The sequence below is a fragment of the Lagopus leucura genome, unplaced genomic scaffold (genome assembly GCF_019238085.1).
Source record: "Lagopus leucura isolate 7727_CA_CO unplaced genomic scaffold, USGS_WTPT01 Super-Scaffold_100012, whole genome shotgun sequence".
NCBI classification, from domain to species: Eukaryota; Metazoa; Chordata; class Aves; order Galliformes; family Phasianidae; genus Lagopus; species Lagopus leucura.
In genome coordinates this window covers 19977738-19997453 of record NW_024962267.1, presented here as the reverse complement: position 1 = coordinate 19997453, position 19716 = coordinate 19977738, and the positions used below count along the sequence as shown (strand labels likewise).

The window sequence follows — 19716 nt, the reverse complement described above, 5'->3', positions numbered from 1 at the left end:
CCAACCCTCAAAGGATTCTGTGACTCAATTAAGAAGCATGCTTGTAGCCACATGCTGTGCCCTTTAGGATCTGTGCAGAGACAGCAATGTCTGAAAGCATGCTTTTGGACCAGAAAGCATGAGGGAAAGGGGCACTCCCAAATAAAGGAGCTGAGAGCAGGAAGGAGCCATGCTATGACCACATCAGACCCAAGCCAATGTTCACCTTAAGTCCACCCAGGCACAGGGTGAAGGTTTCAGGCAAGCACATGGGAATGCCAAAAACACAGCAATTGGAACAATGCTCCAGCCAGCAGCTTTGACCACAACTACAATGAAGTTCTGCTCATATCTCCTTAAAACAGATCTCCACACCCCATAGACTGTTGGCAACACTACAGGAGCGTTGAGGTGTTAGATGGGAGAAGCAAAGAAGACACTGAATACAGGCCATGCTGTGTTTGCAGCTGTGATGAGGGACATAATTTGGCTGGCAGTGTGTTGGGGGTGATTGCTTGTCCACAATCTGAAATGTGCCTGTTTTATTCTTGTGGATACGCAGCCTTGTCCCTTTGTGTGCTGGTGCAGGTGTGTGTAACCAGATATAGTGTGCAAATCAGCTGCTTCTTTTTCAGTAACTCTCACCTATGTTCATACAGCTCCCACAACAACGTGTTTCTGATCCTCACCACCTTGGTGCCCCCAAGACCTTCACAGAACCACAGCATGACTTGAGTTGGAACGGGCCTAAAGCTCACCTGCTATGGGCACAGATGCCTCTCACAGACCAGGCTGCCCTGATGTTCTCTGTGTTAGATAAGTCTCCAAACTCAATTCTTGCAGAGATCAGTCAGGAGAACCGTGGCCAAACCAGCACTAGCACTGGGAGGTGGGGCTGGAAGCCACACAGTGCTGCTGAGGTTTGAACTGGGATGCTGCAGCACCCTCTGCCCTGCTGCATCAGACTTTGCACACCTTGAAATCATCACCTGGAGGAAAGAAAAAAAAAAAGGCTAAAACATATCACATCTTGGCAATAGCTCTGTTTGTCATTGAGACAGCAGGATTAATGATCCCACCTGATCTGAGAGCTGCATGGCAAAGGCCAGCCTAGAATAGCAAGATACAGCAGAAGTATGGTGAGGTATATAACATGGCCAGACAGAAAAAACTGGCAGGAAACAGCATCCTGATGATGTTCAGGGCAGAGTTTGGATCTTATGTGCTAAATACAGCAGAAGGCCAAATGAGGCTAAGAACTTACACTAAACAGAAACCACCTGGATACCAGACATGCTGATTTAACTTTCATGGTTCTATTTCATTTCACTGACACCAGCCCTAGCTTCCCATCAATGGCAGACATTCTTATGAATAACAAAGGTAACAATGCTTTTAATTACATCTGGAAGTTCCTCTCCATTACCATAGAATCACAGAACCATAGAATATCTCGAGTTGGAAGAGACCCATGAGGATCATCAAATCAAGCTCCTGGTTCCACACAGCACTACCCAAAAATCATGGAAGAATTTATCTGCTTTATTTCTGATTCTCCTGATTATTTTTTTTTCATGGAACCACCAGTGCCCTTTAACCCTCAAGCTGCACAGGGCCAAATCACTGGTTGGGACTTGGGGTCCTGGTGCAAGCTGCTGCTGGAAGGAGCTGTAAATTATTATCTCACAGCCCAAGTATTGCATGGAAGAAGATGGTAGAATGACTCTCAGGTATTCCCAGTTCGCCCTATCAGTTAGATATAACTCATTCCACATTCCTTACTGGTTATCAGAATCATTAATGCAGCAGAGCTCATGGATCTTGCAACAACATTGCTCCCTGTTGGAGACAGCCCTCCATCTACTCACCCACAACAGCATGGTTATCCTCTGTTTTTCACATCTCCTACCCTCCTCTGCTACACTCATTTCTCACCCTGCCTGGTGACAAACCCACACCCAGGATGGTTCATATCAAGGTCAAAACCAGCTGACAGACTTGAAAAGATGGGCAGGCATTTGCTGCAAGACAGCCTGATGCTAGTGGGGACAGATGACAACAGCAATTTGATTTTTTCACATCAGAAACCAAAACATAGCTGCTTTCCTGGGTATTCCTATTTGAGGGTAATGCTGATGATGCTTCCCATCTCCTGCTCATTAGCTCAGAGTTTCAGAGGGTTCAGTGGCAGCAATTAGAGACCGGTTCATTCGGTGGTGTTACCCTTACTTCTTTGTGGAACATCATGTTAAACAGCTAAGTGCCATGCTCTCCTTTCCTTCAGGATGAACAGAGAGTTTCTCACGTCTACTCAGAGGCTGAATGCAGCAGGGCTGAAAGGATACACCCAGACAAGCTACAAACTTTGCAAGACTGATATTAAAAAGTAAAGACAGAGATACCTCGAGCCTCCAAAGAGCCCACAGCTCACTCACCCTAGAACAGAGGCAACACTGGTGTAGAGTCCTACTCTGATTCGCAAAAAGCTGATTTATTCCCTCCTCACCACCAGGCTCTGCAACTATTTGCCCTTGGTCTGCCCAGCTTCAGGCACGCAGCCTTTGCTTTATCTTCTTACAGATCTGTCTGCGCCAAGGGGTGAAACGAGCCGTGGCAGCAAAGACAACGGCTGCAAAAGTCCCTTGGCTCCACTCAGAAACCCAAGCTTTCAGAAAGCATTTGCACAGCTCTGGTGGCTTTTTCTTTTCCCATCCACACAGCGGATGCTCTCCCCTCAATCCTTTTCCACCAGCATTCCCACCCTTTCAGCATTAATGGGGAAAATGCCACAGACATTGAGCAGCTTTCCCTGTTAGCCAGCAGTGCCAGGATGTGCAGCGTCTCCATGGGAAGCACCGTCCCTCCCAGGAGCCACCCAGCCACCACTGTGTGCTCTGAGTCCCTTCCAGGACCAAAGACGGAAGGAACGGTAGATGCAAGCTGGTATCCAGCTGGGCTGGCATAAATATAGTGAACGTAGCCACCAAGAGTGGTATTCAAAGAAGGAAAAAAACCCACAGAATCACTCTATTCAGAGATTCCTGTTGTTAACTAATTGCAGCATCAAGATTAGAATGACAGCTCACTTTGGAATAATGTCCCCAAGGGCCTTTCAAACGATGCTGTGCTATATAGCAGCAACTGCAGTGCTTCAGCAAGTGTAACTTTGACAAAAGCCCTGCTTTGCTAGCATTTGGACAGAAGGAGGAAAAAATAGCAGAAGCAGCAATCAGTGCAAAGTTTATTTTAATAAACGCTTGCAAGTTAAATAATCTCAGCTCTGATTAGCAATGGAGATTAAAAAATGTAAATATTTACCAGAACATCTTCAATATCCTCATGGAGTCAGAAGGCCAATTTCTGCATGCAGGCTTGTCAGTGCTGCTTGCTGGTGTAAACTCTGGGCTTTCAGCACTCACAGACTGCTTCAGAATTAGGCAACGAGCTTAAGTATAATTATGCTCATTACAAAGCCAAAGCATTAAAGCTTTATTTGCTTTCTTTTCCAAGCCTTAGGTTTCTATACTTTCTTGCCTCTCAATTAGCTGCTGCCTTTGACTCTCCTTCACTTCAGCAACATTTCACTGCAGCCCAGTGTTTACATGCCAACTTGCCACTCACCTCCCCTCCTCCAGGAGGGCAGCAGAGGTAAAGATGTGCCCTTGGTATCCACCTCACACACAGGACATACTCACCACCTGACTCTTCTGAGATCTTCAGGTCTTGCCAGCCTTCCTCTAGCACACAGCATGGTCAGCTCCGCAGGGAGGAGACATCTGTCCCAAACTCCAAGGCTGTTTTCCCCCAGGATGTGAAGCTCTGAGCTACTTGGTGCTGGAATGGGGGCTCTTTTAGGCCCTCGAGCCAGCCCAAGCACACAGCACTAATGAAGCAAGTAACACCAGCTCTTTTAATTGCTTCAGAAAGAGAAGCAATTAATTGAGGTCCCTTCCAACCCTGGCCATTCTGTGTTTCTGTGAGCTGTGGTGCTGGGTGAGCAGCAGCCTACCTGGCCATCACAGTGCCCCACCAGGAAGCAGGCAGGTAGAGCTTGGATTCTACCCCAAATCCAAACAAGACACTCGGCACCACTGCCTCCTTCTTCTCATGCCTCCAATGGAGGGGAAATCCTTGCTTTCTGGGGCATGGGGCAGCAGTGACACATAATGGTGCTCAGCGAGAGACAGTGTATTTTGGCATCTCTTGCCATGCCTGTGCTCATACAAATTAGCAACACTGGGAGTTATACTGGATTCAGATAGAATTAAAGCCATTCTTAAGAAGACTGTAAAAGCCACCAGGTTGCTGTGATTTAGGAGGCAAAAATCATCTCACTTGCAAGTTAAATTACAGCACTATACGCCTTGCTCTAGAAGCTCCCATCAACTCCTTGAGCAATACCTACAAAGACCAAGGCTGGCGGAGTTTAAAGGACAGAGGATGGATAAAAACCTCTTGCTGGCACTCTTAATGCATCCAAAAAGGTCTTGCAAGGCTTCTTCAGAAGCAAAATATCTGTTTCAAATTGAGATAAGCTCATTTCAATGCAAGCAAAATATACAGCACTCTCTGAGGAGCGCACACACCAACAGTTGACACTGTCACTACTAAAGTGGTGTTTTTGCTGTCAGAAATCTTGACCTGAGAACCAGGAATCTGAGCCAAGTGGGATTTTTGACCTGCTCTATTGTTGAACTACTTTCCAATTGAAGTCTTAGGCTGAGTTTCACAGCAAGCCAACCATTTGATTTGGCAGCCATGCTAGAGACAGACCTGGCTTTTAAGTAGTGTTGAGCCGTTAAAAAGAAAATACACAGCTCCACAATACAACAAAACCAGCTGTTGTTCAACAGCAGTCAAGAGGGACAATGAGTCTTCTCATGTTAGGAAGAATTAGCACAGCTTTCCTTCCCATTCAGCCAATATAAGGAAGGGAAAGGCTCCGTACAAGGCTGGCAACGCCGACACTCAGTGTAAACAGAGGTGAGCTGGAAAGTTGTCTCTGGGCTGAACTCTCAAACAATGGGGCCCAAAGGGAAATGGAAAAGCAAATATTAATGTTTTGCCATTCACGTGGCCTCAGAGAAAGCAGAACAATTCCTCCATTTGGACAACACCTTGATCTCTTCCTCCTCCTCCTCCCCTATTGCTATGAAATGTCATCTTAGGACTCACAACCTCTTCGGATTAAGCAAACAGTTGTTGAAAGCTGCCTGCCACTCAGTGAGCATTGCTCCTGTTTTTCCTGTAACAGAGGGAAGGAGTGTATATTTATAATGTGTTCCCATAACCCAAAGTCATGCTTGTCCCATAAAGCAAAAACGAGAAGCAAATGAGAATCCCTTTGACCTTGCCCAAGACTCCAACAGACTCATGCAGAGAAAAGTGCCTCTCCTTGGCTTGACCAACAACACCTGGAATGAATTTGATGAATTTGTCATCAAGGCAGGAGAAAGCAATTGCAATGGAAGTAAAACCAGGCTCCTCCAGCCCCTGTCTGTGTAAGGACAGTCATTAGGTCTGGGTTTGTTTTTTTTCCTGTTAATGCAGAGCTGTGTAAAATGCACTGAGGTACAGCTGGGCTCTTATGCTGGAGTACTTGTTCCAGAGGTGAACAAGACCAAGCAGGAGAGGAGCAGAGAGCCCTTATGCTTGGCCATTTGATAGAAGAGGTTGTCATGGAAACGGCTGCATAATTAAAGCCTCCCTCCCCACTCTCATGCATTCTGTAGATGGGCTGCATCATGTGGGATTTTTCTGTTGTCGTACTTAATAAGCAAGTCCTCAGTTTCCTCTTGAAATCGGGCTGTTTCAGCAACATGCCCATCTCAGAGAAGATAGGGCACTGCTCATTGCCTACTGTCTCCAAACAGGAGCATTCACACGTTGCTGATCAGCAGTCAAGTTGTCCTTCAGTCTCTGTCTGTTACAGAGCAGCACCAAGGATGGCTGCCTGTCAAATGGGCTGCAATAATTTTTAACCTAGTAAATTCAGAGGAATATACTGAAAAGTTTCCTCTGTGTAGCAGCAAATAAATCATGCTGTGCTCTAATGCGGCAGGTTCATTAAATTTTACCACTTTGATGTTATCTTGCTGGTTGAGAAGCAGGGAAGTCTGGGAAAACACATGATACTTAGAGGGGAAAACATTTGTTTTGTTCATTAGTACACATTGAAGCCTGTCTGCCTGGGAGCTAGTCATCACACCATAAATAAAGCAGCTCTGATTTCAGGTGAAAAGCAACAGCAGTACCCATCTGAGCAGGTAAGGTTAGCCATAGGCCATCTCCAAGCTCAGGTCTTTGCATAGGCCTCCAGCAACAACCTCCCATTGCTGACCGTGGATGGACAGTCCTATAAGTTTCTGAAAGAGGTGAGCTGCTTTGGTCCTGCTGTAATGGGGGTAACCCCTGCAACAGCAACAGGAAAGGGCCGAGCAGTGTGAAGCAGCAAAGGTGTGTGGCTGGATCAGATACAAGGATAAGTTACACTTTGATACAGTGGAAGAAAGTACTGCAAATAGAGCAAAATGGAAACCCTTTCAACAAGAAAGCACATAATTTTTAGCTGACCAACAGAAAGGAGCTCTCTTGTTCTGCTTGAGCAGGCAGGCAGTACAGGGATGGGTTTTGCAAGAAGTATGAAAAGGCCAAAGAGAGAGACACCATTAAGGCACCAGCATTAATGCTGGCAGAGAGCAGTGAATAGGAGTGATGGGTCACTCCTTCTAACTGCACAGCCAGCAGAGCAATTCCAGTCTGGAGTACAGGAAAGTACAGATGTTGACAAAGTCCTGGGTTCAGTAGCAAGCTAGGTAAATTTGTGGTGAACAAACTCACAGCAGCTATGGTGCACAAGGCTCCAGACCCTACCTGCAACACCAAATCCTTAACAGACTGTCACACTGCAGTGGGACATTCTGGCCTAGACCAGCCTGACCTGACCCTACACAGCAAGTTCTCCCCATGCTACTTGCCACCAACAAGACCCTGCAGTGATGGAGAGCAACATCCCAAATACAGAGCTGCACCCTGTGCTGGTGTGCACAGTGAGGACACACAGTCCTGAGAGGCTGCTGGAGGGTCACAGGTGATCTCTTCCCCACTGAACACTGCACTCAGCTTTAATGCATCTCCTGTGTTTCCAGGAAACGTGAAGATACACTGGGATGTGCTTGTTCTGTGATGGGTGTGTCTCATCACCGCAAAATGCTTCATAGTGCAAAATGCTCATTATTAATAAGAAAAAAAGGCAGGTGAATCATTGTTTTCCCCTCTTTACATAACAACTCATTTTACAGCCCATTTTACAGCAGGAGGTGCAACTACCATCAGGCTTATATAATTCCACTCCTAGAAAACAGAAGAAAAAAAAAAAGAAACAATACAGTATAAAGAATGTTATGAGATTGCACCATCAAGCGTTCAGATATTAAACTGTGCTGGGACAAAGCGTGCCTCAAGCTGCCTTGTGCTGGGAGCCCAGCACACCGTGGGAGCTCTGAGGAGTGGCAGAAACGTGGTGGCAAAAATCACATCAGGGAGAGAAAGAGCGACAGAAAAATAAGCCTGTGGAAACTTATTTCATCCAGACTCATCCCATTGTGCAGCTTCATCTCTGATGTGATTTATATTGGCATGGAACTCACTCCATTAATAAAATAGGTCTTTTGTCCTTTTTTTTTTTTTTTTTTTTTGCCTTTCTCCTCCTTTAATTATTGAGGAAGGCTCAGGCTTGGAAGATTCCTAATTAACACAGACAGCACCAAATGGAGGTTTCACTTCTCAGCCTCATGGGAGAAATGTGATGGCTGTAAGAAGGCCACACTTGCCTGTCTGGGAAGCATTTGGATGCAGACATATAGTCCTCCTTACTCTCTCTAAATGTGGTACACAAGAGGAATATAGCTCATTTAACTGCACTGCACTTCTCCTCATCTGCTCTGCAGGAAGACTGTCCCAGAGACTCCCCCTCCTCACAGCCACCAGCTTTCCCAAAGCTCAGATCAATTAAAGGCATCAGAGATAGCCCAGCTCTCCATCAGCCAAACGAGCCAGAAGCTGCCCAAGGGTTAAAGTCATGAGCAGGGAGAAAAAGATGGAGAAGAGAAGGACTTGGGAAACCCATCTTCAAATGGCTCAGTACAACAAATGAGTGCTGGATCTCAGCTTTCTTCCAGATACAGCAAGAAATAAATCAGAGGTGTCTTTGAAATATATGCACAGAAATATATACAGACTATCAGTAGATGACCTGATTTTGGCAGTGAGGGCTGGGCTTGTACACCTTGATGCCCTGTTGAATCTTATTATGCCACACGAGAACGGTGCACTTACAGACTCTGAGCTCCTGACCTATAGTTACAAAAGGCTCCATCCCAACACCCAGCTGCTGAACACAGCAAGTTAAAGTCAGCATGAATATACAATCAACTCCACACTGGTATAATTGCATTCATATAGCTCAGGCCTTTCCTCCTCACCAGCAATAAGAATCACAGAATTGGAGCATGGGAACCGTTGATATATTTGGGGAAAAAGAATTTAAAAAGCAAACGAATGAGAAATGAGAACAAAATAGATAGATTTAAGTCAAAACGTAAAGGAAAACAGTGAATGGGAACCTGCAATTTAAATAATCTTTTTGACAGTAAGGCTAGAAAGATGCCATATATCTTCCAGGCCAACTTCCATTACCCTCACAGATTAATGTATGCCTAAAAACCAAAAGAACCTATTGCAGTTTCTCTACCCTAGAAGCTGCCTTGCAGTTTCAACATCTGTACCTATACAGAACAATTATTGCAAACCAATTCCTTATCTTTCCCTTGTTACATGCGGTCTATTTCAATGCTCTCAGTTACTCCCCTCAAATCCTCAAATCACCACCTCTTCTTCCCCACAGGTACATTCATTTTATGTTTCACTTTCCCTGCTTATGGAAGGAGCTGTGAATTGGTGCTGGCAGCACACAAGGGCACAGCCAAGAATGCAGCCTCCAAAGCAGCTGGCTGAGCGTGTGCCCTCCTGCAAATGCATCCTCGTATCCACATATTTCACAGGTCACTAATGCTCACCAGTGGCAATGAGATCATGCTGGTAGATGGCCTAGCTACAGCTCCAACATGGGACAGAAGAAGCAGAAGGTTCCTGAGCAGTCAGCTGGCAGATGGAAGCATAACCTTTATTTCCATGGGAAACAGCTGCTGGCACCACTTTGGATGGGTGCATGGGACTGGCCAAGGAGGGCAGAGGGTCTTTGCAAGGCAAATAGGACTTCACTGTTCTGCACAGATGCTTGGGTAAGTCTCCTTCTTTCCTGTAGCTCCCCTTTAGATACTCAAAGACCACTCCCAGGTCTCCCCTCAGCCTTCTCTTCTCCATGCTGAACAGCCCCAGCTCTCTCAGCTTGTGCTCTTAGGCAAAGTGTTCCATCCCTTGGAGCATTTCTGTGGCCCTTCCCTGGACATGCTCTAACAGATGCACATCTCTCCTGTACTGAGGACTCCCCATCTGGATGCAGTGCTCCAGGTGAGGTCTCACAGCACAGAGGGGCTCGCCCTGCTGGCTGCACTGCTTTTCATGCAGCCCAGGGTACGGCTGGCTTTGTGCTGTGAGGGCACAGCCCTGACTCATATCCAGCTGCCATCCACAAGCATTCCCAGGTCCATTTTGACAGGGCTGTGCTCCATCCTTACACCCCCCAGCTTGCACTGATGCCATGACCCAGGTGCAAGACCTTGCACTTGGATTTGTTGAACCTAATGAGGTTCACTGCTCAAGATGGTCTAGGCCTCTCTGGATGATGATTTTAAGCCACTATGGAATGGAACTTGCCTCATTTTCTGCCACCTTCACAGAACACTATGCCCCAGCTTCCCTCTCTACTCCCTGCAATGCAGTTCCTGCCTCTTTCAAAATCCCCCTTGGGATCACGCTAGAAGTGTGAGTGGCCCCAAGCACAGAGGTCCCAAGCTGCTGTGAAGACAAGTGAAAATGGAGCCTTTGGAAATCTCTGTGGCTCTACAGAGCTCATCCATGACTGATGACGTGGTGATGCTTCTTAACTCTTTCAAAACAAGAGAGCTGTTTGAGACCTGGCTGTGTGGCAGACCTTGGCCAAAAGTTATTCACATGAGCAAGCAGGTTGCAGTAAAAGCATTTTTAAAGAGAAATATATTTTAGGGGGGTATTTCCCCACAGGCATTCATGCCATTCCCTGTTATTTCCTGATTTGTAGCAGCTGAGTCACAGCTGGCTCTGAGAAAGTTCACAAGAAAATTACTAACCAGTTTTGGTGTCACTGATGACCTCTACTGAAAAATCACAGCTGAAGTTTTGCACTTGGGAACTAACAGAGAGAATTTGTCAAAGATCTGAAAGCTGGGCCAAGAGTAATGGGAATTAACAGTGAAGGTAATGAGAGAGGGTTGGAGAAAGGACAATGTGTTTCCATCTTGCTTAAGAAGCAACAAAAAAAACCCCACTGCTTTTGTGTTTTTCACAAAAGCTTGAAACATCTCCTTCCTTTTGCCTAGGACAAAGGAGAAGGCAAACTTAGAAAAGCAAAAGGTAACACCAAAACACCATCATTTCCTAAGCGGCAGCCTGGGTCCTGGAAGAGCTGGGGCTGTGTGATGGTCTGTCAGTGGGGATATTTATTTATAAGTAGGTAATATCACACCACAGCCCACAGACAGGCTCAGCCTCTGATCCCAGTCTCCCGCAGTTCTGAGGTGGACACCCATGGCCAAAGCCCCACTGCAGGCTGGGACTGAGTGACCTTTAAGGTCCTTTCCAACCCAAGCCATGCTGTGATTCTGTAGAGCAGCAGAACGAGAAGGGGAGCACTCATTATTTTTCCTCCCAGACTAGGCTCAGTGCCAGCCCTGCTGCTGGTATAAACAGTGGTCCGTGATGACAGGGTCATTTTCATAGCAGAACAAATCACTGGGCTGCTTCTCTGAGCTTCTTTTCTCCAGTTTAAGCGATGCTAACAAGGGAGGTCAACCTGCTTCCATTTGTCCCTCCGACACAAGCTGGGACATTTCTCTTTTTTGACAAGCAAACTCCTAGGGCAGACTTATTTTTAAAGCTGCATGGACACTGCGTTCTTTCTGAAGGGGAAAATACTTCCACAGGCTGCAGTGGGCACAGCAGTATATTCTCACGCCCCATAAGGTTGCAAGCTGCACCTTAAAGCAAAAGGCTCCTATGGCTAAGGAGCATAGGATAAAAGTAGACTGGACAAAAGCCTGCTAACCCCCAGGACTGTACAAGCTGGCCTGTAGATTGTAACACTCTAAGAATCACAATAAAGCTGCAAAAGTTGGCACCTCCCAGCCCAGCACTGTGCTGGGAGCTCAGTTGCTGCTGCTAGGCACCTACACTTGTGGTAAGGTGCCCCAGTCCTTGCCCACATGTACAACTCAAAACTGCAACAGGGCAAAGAGGGGATGCTGACAAGTTCTTTGTGCAAAAGGCACATCAGAAAGGATGACTGTAGCAGCAGAGGTTCCAGCACAATGGGAAGATGTTACAAAAGAAAGAAGAGGACTCACCGGTCACCAGTGATCTAGGCTCACAGAAGAGGAATCTCCAACCAAAGAACCTCCTCCAATCGCAGTCAGCCCTTAAATGGGGTCTAAGAGAGGTGCAGCCAGGCTCCATCAGTTCCAATTGCACAGCTGAACTGCCTTCACCTGTGCTTCCAGGCCTGGCTTGGTCATTTTCCCAGGTGTTCAGGCTGGGACTCAACAGCTCCCATGCAATGACTCAGTGTGATGTTGCCTCTGGAGCCCTGATTTCATGTTCCAGTCCTCTTATATCCCATGGAGCCATGTAGGAAACACTCCCATTTCCAGATGAGCCAGGTCTGATCGTAGAACCATAGAATGAGAAAATCACAGAATCATTCAGGGTTGGAAAAGACCTTGACTATCACCCAGTCCAAGCAGCAATCCATCCTCACCGTGCCCACTGACCACCTCCCTCAGTGCCACATCTCCATGACTCTGAACACCTCCAGGGACGATGACTCTATCACCTCCCTGGGCAGCCTGTTCTTGGGACAGCTGGAAGTGGCTCAGCAGCTCCTGTCCTCACAGAAGCAAATCTGGGCTCTCATCTTGCCTTCTTATGGGCAATGTAGATGTGTCTTTTTGAAAGATCAAGCTTTTGGGTCCTTCAACAGGGGGAAGATGTTGCCTCCTATGCTCAGTCTGGATGTTTCCAGGTAGGAATCAGATGAAGCTAGAAGGAGCAGTGCTGGTGACTCCTCAAGATGCAGCTCTTTGAGGAAGGAGGTGGTAGATGCTGGGCTCAGGGGGAGGAGTGAAAACTCCAGGAGCTAAAAAACTGCTAGGAGAGCAAGAGTGCTTGGGAGCCATATCATCCATTCCTGCCACCATGGTGTGTCTCAATGCCTGGAATATATTCACCAAGCAAGTAAAAGCCTTTCCAAACTGTTCTACTGAGTGATGGCCCCAGGCACCAATTTCGGGAGCGGTATATCAGGCAACGGGCATAGCAGAGCCTTTAGGTGAGCGCCTCCGTGTGCATTTGCTGTTGCCATACAGACAGGGATTTCTCCCACTGCCAAGCAATGCAGCGCAGTGCTGTGCAAAATGGCTTTTGTCACCCGTGTAAAACTTGATTAGAAAAGAGCAGTCACTTCTGTTTATTCTTGCCGGGAGTTATTAGCGGCAGTTTTCTGTCCTCACCGGAAAAATAAGCAGTGACCGGGAGTCGTAGGGCCAACCGCTCCCTCCCTGCAAGGCAGCGGCGAGCCGGGGCGAGCTGTCACCGTGCGGGGACAGCAGGGACCGACCCGGGCCGGCAGCGTGCCCATGCAGCAGGCAAACGCTTCCCTCTAGCGATGCAAGAGCACAAGAGCAAGAGCCGAGCCGAGGTGGAACTGGCGGCAAGCACGGGCTGATGAGTTCTCAGCTTAGGGAACGGATTTTTGTTTGTGGTGGTGTTTCTTTGCACGAATGCTGGCCCAAAGTCTTCACGAGTCAGGCTGAGAGGTGACTGAAATGCAAATGTCCCTTCTCCCCCTCATTTCGTGATGCTGTGCTCAGACTCCTTTTCAAACTCGAAAGGATCTGTAGGGGATACGGTTGGGTGGTTCATTTATTCCTCTTCTCAGAAGTCTGGGCTGGATGAACTCTGCAGTCGGCCTCAAGAAGCAGCCTCCTGACTGCACCGTGGAAAGACAAAAGGAGAATATTAAAGCTCATTCCTCTGCTTTTCATGCAGCCCACCCTGCCCGCTCATCGCGCCTGGGGGCAGCCAGGATGAGATGGAAATAGATGGGGATGTGACAGCACCAGCACAAATGTGCAAATGCCACAGGCAAAACGCAGCTTGGGTTGGGTGAGAGATGGAAGTCACTGCTGGCAGGAAAATGCTGTCTGCTGGGTGAAGGAGGAGCTGACAAAGCCTAACACGATGGTTTTTGCAGTTGCTTGCTCCTAGCTTACATCCCCTCCATAGCAAGTCCTCTGCTCTTCGCTGCTCACATCCTTGCTGATTTACACCCTGCCCCATGTCAGAAGGCTGCCACTTGCCCAGCAGCAATCAAGCACCCTGCTGGTCAGCCTGCATTGCTTGGCTTTTCTACTCTGTGTACCAGCTTTCTGTTTTTACAGATTGAAAGCCTGAGTGCAAGCATCTGGGAATCAATTTGCACGCTAAATAGGTGCAGCATGGAAATGCATCATTTCTGAATGTGTGCTCAGCTTAGACTCAAAATCTGATGTCTGATGGTAAAGGACAGGGACCAGGATGGAAACAGAGGAAACACACATTGCCAAGTGATGGTCCCTAGGCCCCCTGGGCCCCCTAAATCCAAATGTGAGGTTTGTCTCTGGGCCATAACCAGGTGGCACTAGAAAACAGCTTGTCCCAGTCCTTGAGTAGAGCTGAACCTTCTGCGGGTGGCTAATTCAGGTTGCTTTTATTTTCCAGGCAGTTTAAGGCTTTGGGTTTGTGAAAACCTCGTGCCATTTGCAGGTATCCCACTCAATCAAAGGAGAATTCCATTCCTAAAGGAGAATTCATGCAGGGAAGGCAATGATTTTAAAGTTCTTCCCTTGCTGGTAACCACAGGGGGGCCTGACCCAAGCATGTGCCCCAGGGGCTGCCATCCTCCTTAGGAAAATAAATCCTAAACGATGCAGTCAAAGGAGTTTTGGGGGTAGGTAATCCAGTGTGAGAAGAGGTAAAAGCTCATGTATTTTAGAGGACCCTCTCTGAAAGAAAAAGATAACAAATGCCACATTCTGGCAGCAGCTGTTCTGGAGATGTGTTGGCAATCTCCATCTGGGGAAGATGCTTCCTTGTGCCACCACATCTCCTCTGACTGCAGGTCTCCTCCCCATCACTTGCATGGGTGTAGGAGCTGCTCCAGTCATGCATGTACTGCAAAGCCAGCACACTTGCTATAAGCTTTGCTCTCTGCCAGGAAAACTGGAGGGTTTTCACACGAGCACAAGAGAGCTGTGGCAGGGACCCCAAAACATCTGCAAGGGCATGGCATCAGAATGATGATGTGCTGGTTGTCCAGGCTGCTCTAAGATACACCCAGCTCTTTGCCCGCTTCTCCAACCAGCTAGAGGAACTCAGTTTAGTGACTATAAAAGGCCATAAGAGGGCAGCTTTTAGCTCAGATTCTTTCCCCAGCCCAGCTTACAGATGTGCTGGCTGGGGAAATGTGCTGTTCAGGACAAGGATGCCCACAGTGCAAGCCCTGTTCTCTTCCCATCACCAGGCTTGAAAAGGGAATACGTGGCTCCTGCTCCCCTTGCCCCCTCAAACTGAGGTGCTTAACGAGTTCTTTTCCTTGGTCTTCACAATCAGGCAGGATTCTCACGCCTCTGGTGCCCCTGAAATTCTAAGTGGAGGTCAGGGGAACAAAATCCCTACCAGTGTAAGTGTGGAGCAAGTCCGAGAGCATCTCATGAGGCTGAAAGTGTACAAGTCTACGGGGTCAGATGAGATCCATCTCACAGTCCTGAAGGAACTGGCTGATGTGGTTGCCAAGCTGCCTTCCATCACATCTGAAAAATTATGGCTGTCAGGCAAAGACCTCAGTGACTGGAAAAATGGAAACGCCATGTTCAAGAAGGGGAGAAAGGAAGTCCCAAGGAACTGCAGGCCTGTGAGCCTCACCTCTGGGCCTGGGAAGATCACAGAGTGGATCCTCCTGGAAGAGATGTTAGGGCACATAATGAGATGTGGAGGTCATCCGAGACAGCCAGCGTGGCTTCATCAAGGCAGATTGTGCTTGCCCAGTCTGGTGACCTTCTATAATGGATGGCATTGGTGGACAAAGGAAGGGCAAATAATGTCATTTAGGTTAATGTTAGGAAGAAATATTTTACTCAGAGGGCAGTGAGGAATAGGCTGCCCAGAGAGGCTGTGGGTGCCCCATTTCTGGAGGTGTTCAAGGCCAGGTTGGATGGGATCCTGGGCAGCCTGATCTGTGGGGGGCAATGCTGCCTGTGGCATGGGGGTTGTAACTTTATGATATTTAAGGTCCCTTCCAGCTTGAGGCATTCTGTGTTTCTATGATTCCATGACCTCCTTCATGACCCTGGTGCATTTTATCTCTAAACCAGGCTACAGTTGGCTGAAGTAGTTGTAAAATGTACAACAGTTAAATGCAGGTAAATGAGCTCAGAACAGGATTTTACCCTCTAATGACTAAGCCGCTCCTTTAAGGGAGAAAAGAAAAGGGATGGAAAACAGGAGCAAATAAAGCACTTTTATATTTCTGGGGGCTAAGCAGAAATTTGTGGTTGCAAATCACACAAGGAGACAATGTGAGATGCTGGGGCACCATTGGAGAGCACAGGGTGATTCATGAGCCCTAAATCCCCACCAGCACTGTGCTTTTGCTCTCTCTGCCATGTGTACAGCTAGGTAGGCTCCAAGATTTACTGCCCTGGAATGGGTGCTGGGAAATTGATAGTTTTTCTAAGCCTCTTGCTTATTGCTGTCAGCAAAGCTAATCCACATTTCTTTCTGAGAGAGAGTTGCAGAAAAATTGTTGGATAATATGCAGCTCAGGCTCTTCTACCAGGCAGAACTGCATGCAACACTGGATAGGGACGGAGGTTGAAACCCAGTGTTGATTGGGACAGGAGTGAGAGAGGAAAACAACCATGTTGATCATGTTTCTACAGACAAACATGAACCATCTTATCTGTCCTGCCTATCACTGCCATCATATCTGATCAGACAGCTCCAAAAGAGCCCTTCACAACCATTTTTCCTGCCCATGGAACCTTAGGTCTTAGCCCTTTCCACAGGCTTCAGCTCTTCAACTGCTCCAACCCACGGGGCCCATCCTTTAGGAACTGAGCCACCATGGGCCTCTTCTCAGGCTGCAGCTCCAGCCCAGGTGCTGCTCCTGGGAAGGCTCCATGTGCTGCAGGCTCCTTCAGGCATCAGCCACCTACTTCACTGGGGAGAAAGCCCAAGAGACCAGAGCCTGTGATCAACATTGATCTCTGAACACTGCTAATGGCATTAGGATGCTGCTGAAAGCAGAGGTATTTTTCCCTCTAATTTTCCCCTGGCTGCACCAAATGTCTTGGGGCAAATGAAACCAGCATGGTTTCGGTCTGTCTTCCACCTCTGTCCACAGAATGTTTGTGAGCATAAAAGCAGTTGTCAAAGAAGTTATTTACTCAGCTGGAAGTGAGGGAAGGGCAAAGGGGAATTCCCCTCCAGGCACTGCTTGTGCAAAGCAGGGGGGCTGGAGCCAGGGCAGAGATGCACATCATCCCAGGACTGCTTTCCCCTTGCCCTTGGGCAGGGAGATGTCTCACCTTCCTATAAATGTGTTCCTGGTGAAGTGGGAACGCAGCATCTTCTTCCAAGTAACTATTATTTTCTTCCCAGAAGGGGAAGGATGTGATATCCTTCCCTCTAAGAGGAGATCATAGAATCATAGAATCATAAAGTTTGGAAAAACCACTAAGATCCCCAAGTCCAACTGTCAGTACTGTCTGCACCATGCCCTCTGCCAACGTCCCTCAGTGCCACCTCTCCACAGTTCCGGAACACCAGGGTTGGTGACCCCCAACACTGCATCGCTGCTCTCTTGAGAAGAAATTCTTCCTAACATTCACCCTGAACCTCCCCTGGCACAACTTATGGCCATTACCTATCATCCTATCGCTGCTACCTGGAAGAAGAGGCCAAGACCCACCTTGCTACAACATCCTTTCAGGGAGTTGTGCAGATCCCTCCATGGTGGCCTCCCATTTGGGGCCAGGAGAGATGAGCAGCAGCCCCAGCACTGGCTCTTTTCTTGAGACATGGGCTGCCAGCAGCACCTCAGGCTTCTATGGCCATCTGGTCAACCTAGGGCCAGTTCAGGCCTTTGGGTCCAGTCAACCATTACAGAGGTAGCTGCATGGGTGAACAGGCATCATGGGGCTCTGCCTCCTAAGGATCCCCATGGCTTTGAGGATTCACCAAGGTCTGACAGTGGTTCGAGAAATTGCTGCTGAGCTCAGGCTTCCCTCCTTTCTTGTAAGACGGGGTAGATGTGCTTTCACCTGGCAGGCCCTCCAGAAGCCAGAGGCTCAGATGTGCTCAGAAATGAAGGACCAGCTAATTACTCTTGCTAGAAATGTCCCTGTCACTCTTCGCAGATAACTAGTCCTGCTATAAGTGTCCCTGACACTTATAGGGCAGTATATGAGGGCAGTGGGCAACTAATGTGGAGTCCCTAATGCAGCAGCTAAAACCAGAGACAGCTGAATCCTCAATCCCCACAATACCTCTGTGTTTAAAGGAGGGCATCCTACTTTTCTTACCTTCCACACATCAGATGTTGTTCCCTGCAGTTCAGGCATTCAAGCAGGCAGGACAGCCAAATCACACCTTAGATGTATCCAGAAAACACAAGCGCTGCTCTGCTTGATCCAGCATGAGCCTGGTCCCAGCTTCCCCCCTTCCCCCCGGTGTGTTCAGCTGCAGCAGTACTTATGCAAAAATTGACGTCTGTCACCTCAGCAAATGCAGGAACAAAAGCACAAAAAGCTCTTCTTTCGTCTTTGCTTGCTCAAGTCAGGCAAATGTTTTGCTCCTCCTGCAGAAATTCAGGATTGGAGGAAAAGTCACAGGCACTTAACCGTGCAACCGTGCAAGCACAGCACAGAAAAAAAGTCATCTTTGGTGAAAATACCATCCTAACTTGTCAGAAAGCATTTGTGCTCACCTGCCTTTGCTTCAACTGCAAGGCTGTACTTAATGAGTGAGCTTGCAGGGGAAATTTCTGGGCATGCTCACACTGAAGAGACTCCTTTTATCCAGCAAACAGGTAAGCTGTGGCATTCTGCTTCAGGATGTTGAGAAGGCTCTTTGCAAAGCTTTGTAGTCGAGAATTCGTGGCAAAAAAATAAAATAAAAAACAACACAGCAAAGACTGTAACACACACTTGCCCTGTTCTTGCATTCCTCCAAAGGGCTCCGCTCCTGACTGCTTACAGGGGCATGAGGCATGGCTGGAGGAGTTTTGTGCTGCCTTGCTAAGCAGTTTTCACATGAACTCCTTTGAAATGATACATTTTTAAATTTCCTGAAGGTTAGGCTTCAATATTGGCTTTAAGCCAGTCCTTGGAGGACTTTGCTTGGCCTCAAGAGAGGCATCTGAGGTCATCACATGGAGCTGAGCTGCAGAGCTGCAGATGAACGGATTATTTCTCATTCCTGTATTAGGAGCACTTGTGGATTCAGACGTTCCTCCATTATCATGCTGCTTTTATCCATGCCTCCCTCCAACCCTCCACCCATGCCCAGGACTGTGCTTCTGAGCCACAAGGCCTCCTTGGCCCCAAACATTTGCACAGGGTTGAACTCATATTTAGTCCTTAATGATCCTGCGTTACCTGGCCTCATTATCCAGGTTGGGCTGCTGCTGAGCCTCGATAGGTCCTTAGGAAGGAAGGGAGTGTGGATATAAACAGAAAGGCACAAGAAAAGGTTGCTGAACAGAAAGGTGCAGGTGCATCATCCCCAGAAAACCTCCTAAAGGCTGTCAGTGCTCACTAACAGGGATGAGACTTCCTACAACACATTCTGCATCCGGGAGAGCCACAGCTCTGGCAGAGCTCACTCTAGGATTGCTGGAAGGAGGTGGGAGGTCCCCCTAAGCCGGTTGGAGATGCCTTGTCACACCATGAGCTATTTGAGGGGTGGCTGCTGCAGTTCTGGCTCTCAGCGCATTCTTCAAGCAGTTCCCACAGCCCAAGCATTAGTCACAGGGATGCTATTAATTAGCTTCGGTGAGGCAACCCCCAAGAACAGGGGAAATCGTAATTACAGCCCTTGCCTGTTAACTTTGTTTGGGCTGGTGTCTCTGCTTTTAAAGCAGAAACAAAAGGGAGCAGACCAAGACAGCTGATGCTACTACAAAGAAATGGGCAGATGAGCCTGAGAGGAGCCGGCATGGGCTAGGAGTTGCAACACTCTCTACAAACCCATCTGCCCCCAGAGTCACTGGATTTGCCAGTGACCACTTGCAAAAACTGCTGCAGCAAGGTTTTGCTTTGCCTGAGTGATAAAGGGCTAACCGGTTGCGGATCAGGAGTCACCATCACGGATGTTCCGTGCCTGCGCAGTGGCAGCATCCCTGTGTTGTCCATGGGTATGTGGGCACGTGCAATCTCCGTCCCTTTGTGTTCCACCATTTATTTAAAAAAAAAAAAAAAAAAAAAA

At 47.8% G+C, this 19716-nt stretch overlaps 1 protein-coding gene across 1 annotated transcript in view; it reads right to left on the bottom strand.

Annotated features, from left to right (window-relative positions):
- The window catches only part of SH3BP4 (SH3 domain binding protein 4), a 56245-nt gene extending 55486 nt beyond the window's left edge, over window positions 1-759 (bottom strand). Inside the window, exon 1 of the mRNA XM_042874298.1 lies at window positions 738-759. The gene's annotated coding sequence lies outside the window, so the exon portion shown is untranslated. The remainder of the gene's footprint in view (window positions 1-737) is intronic.
- Between the last annotated feature and the right edge of the window lie 18957 nt (window positions 760-19716).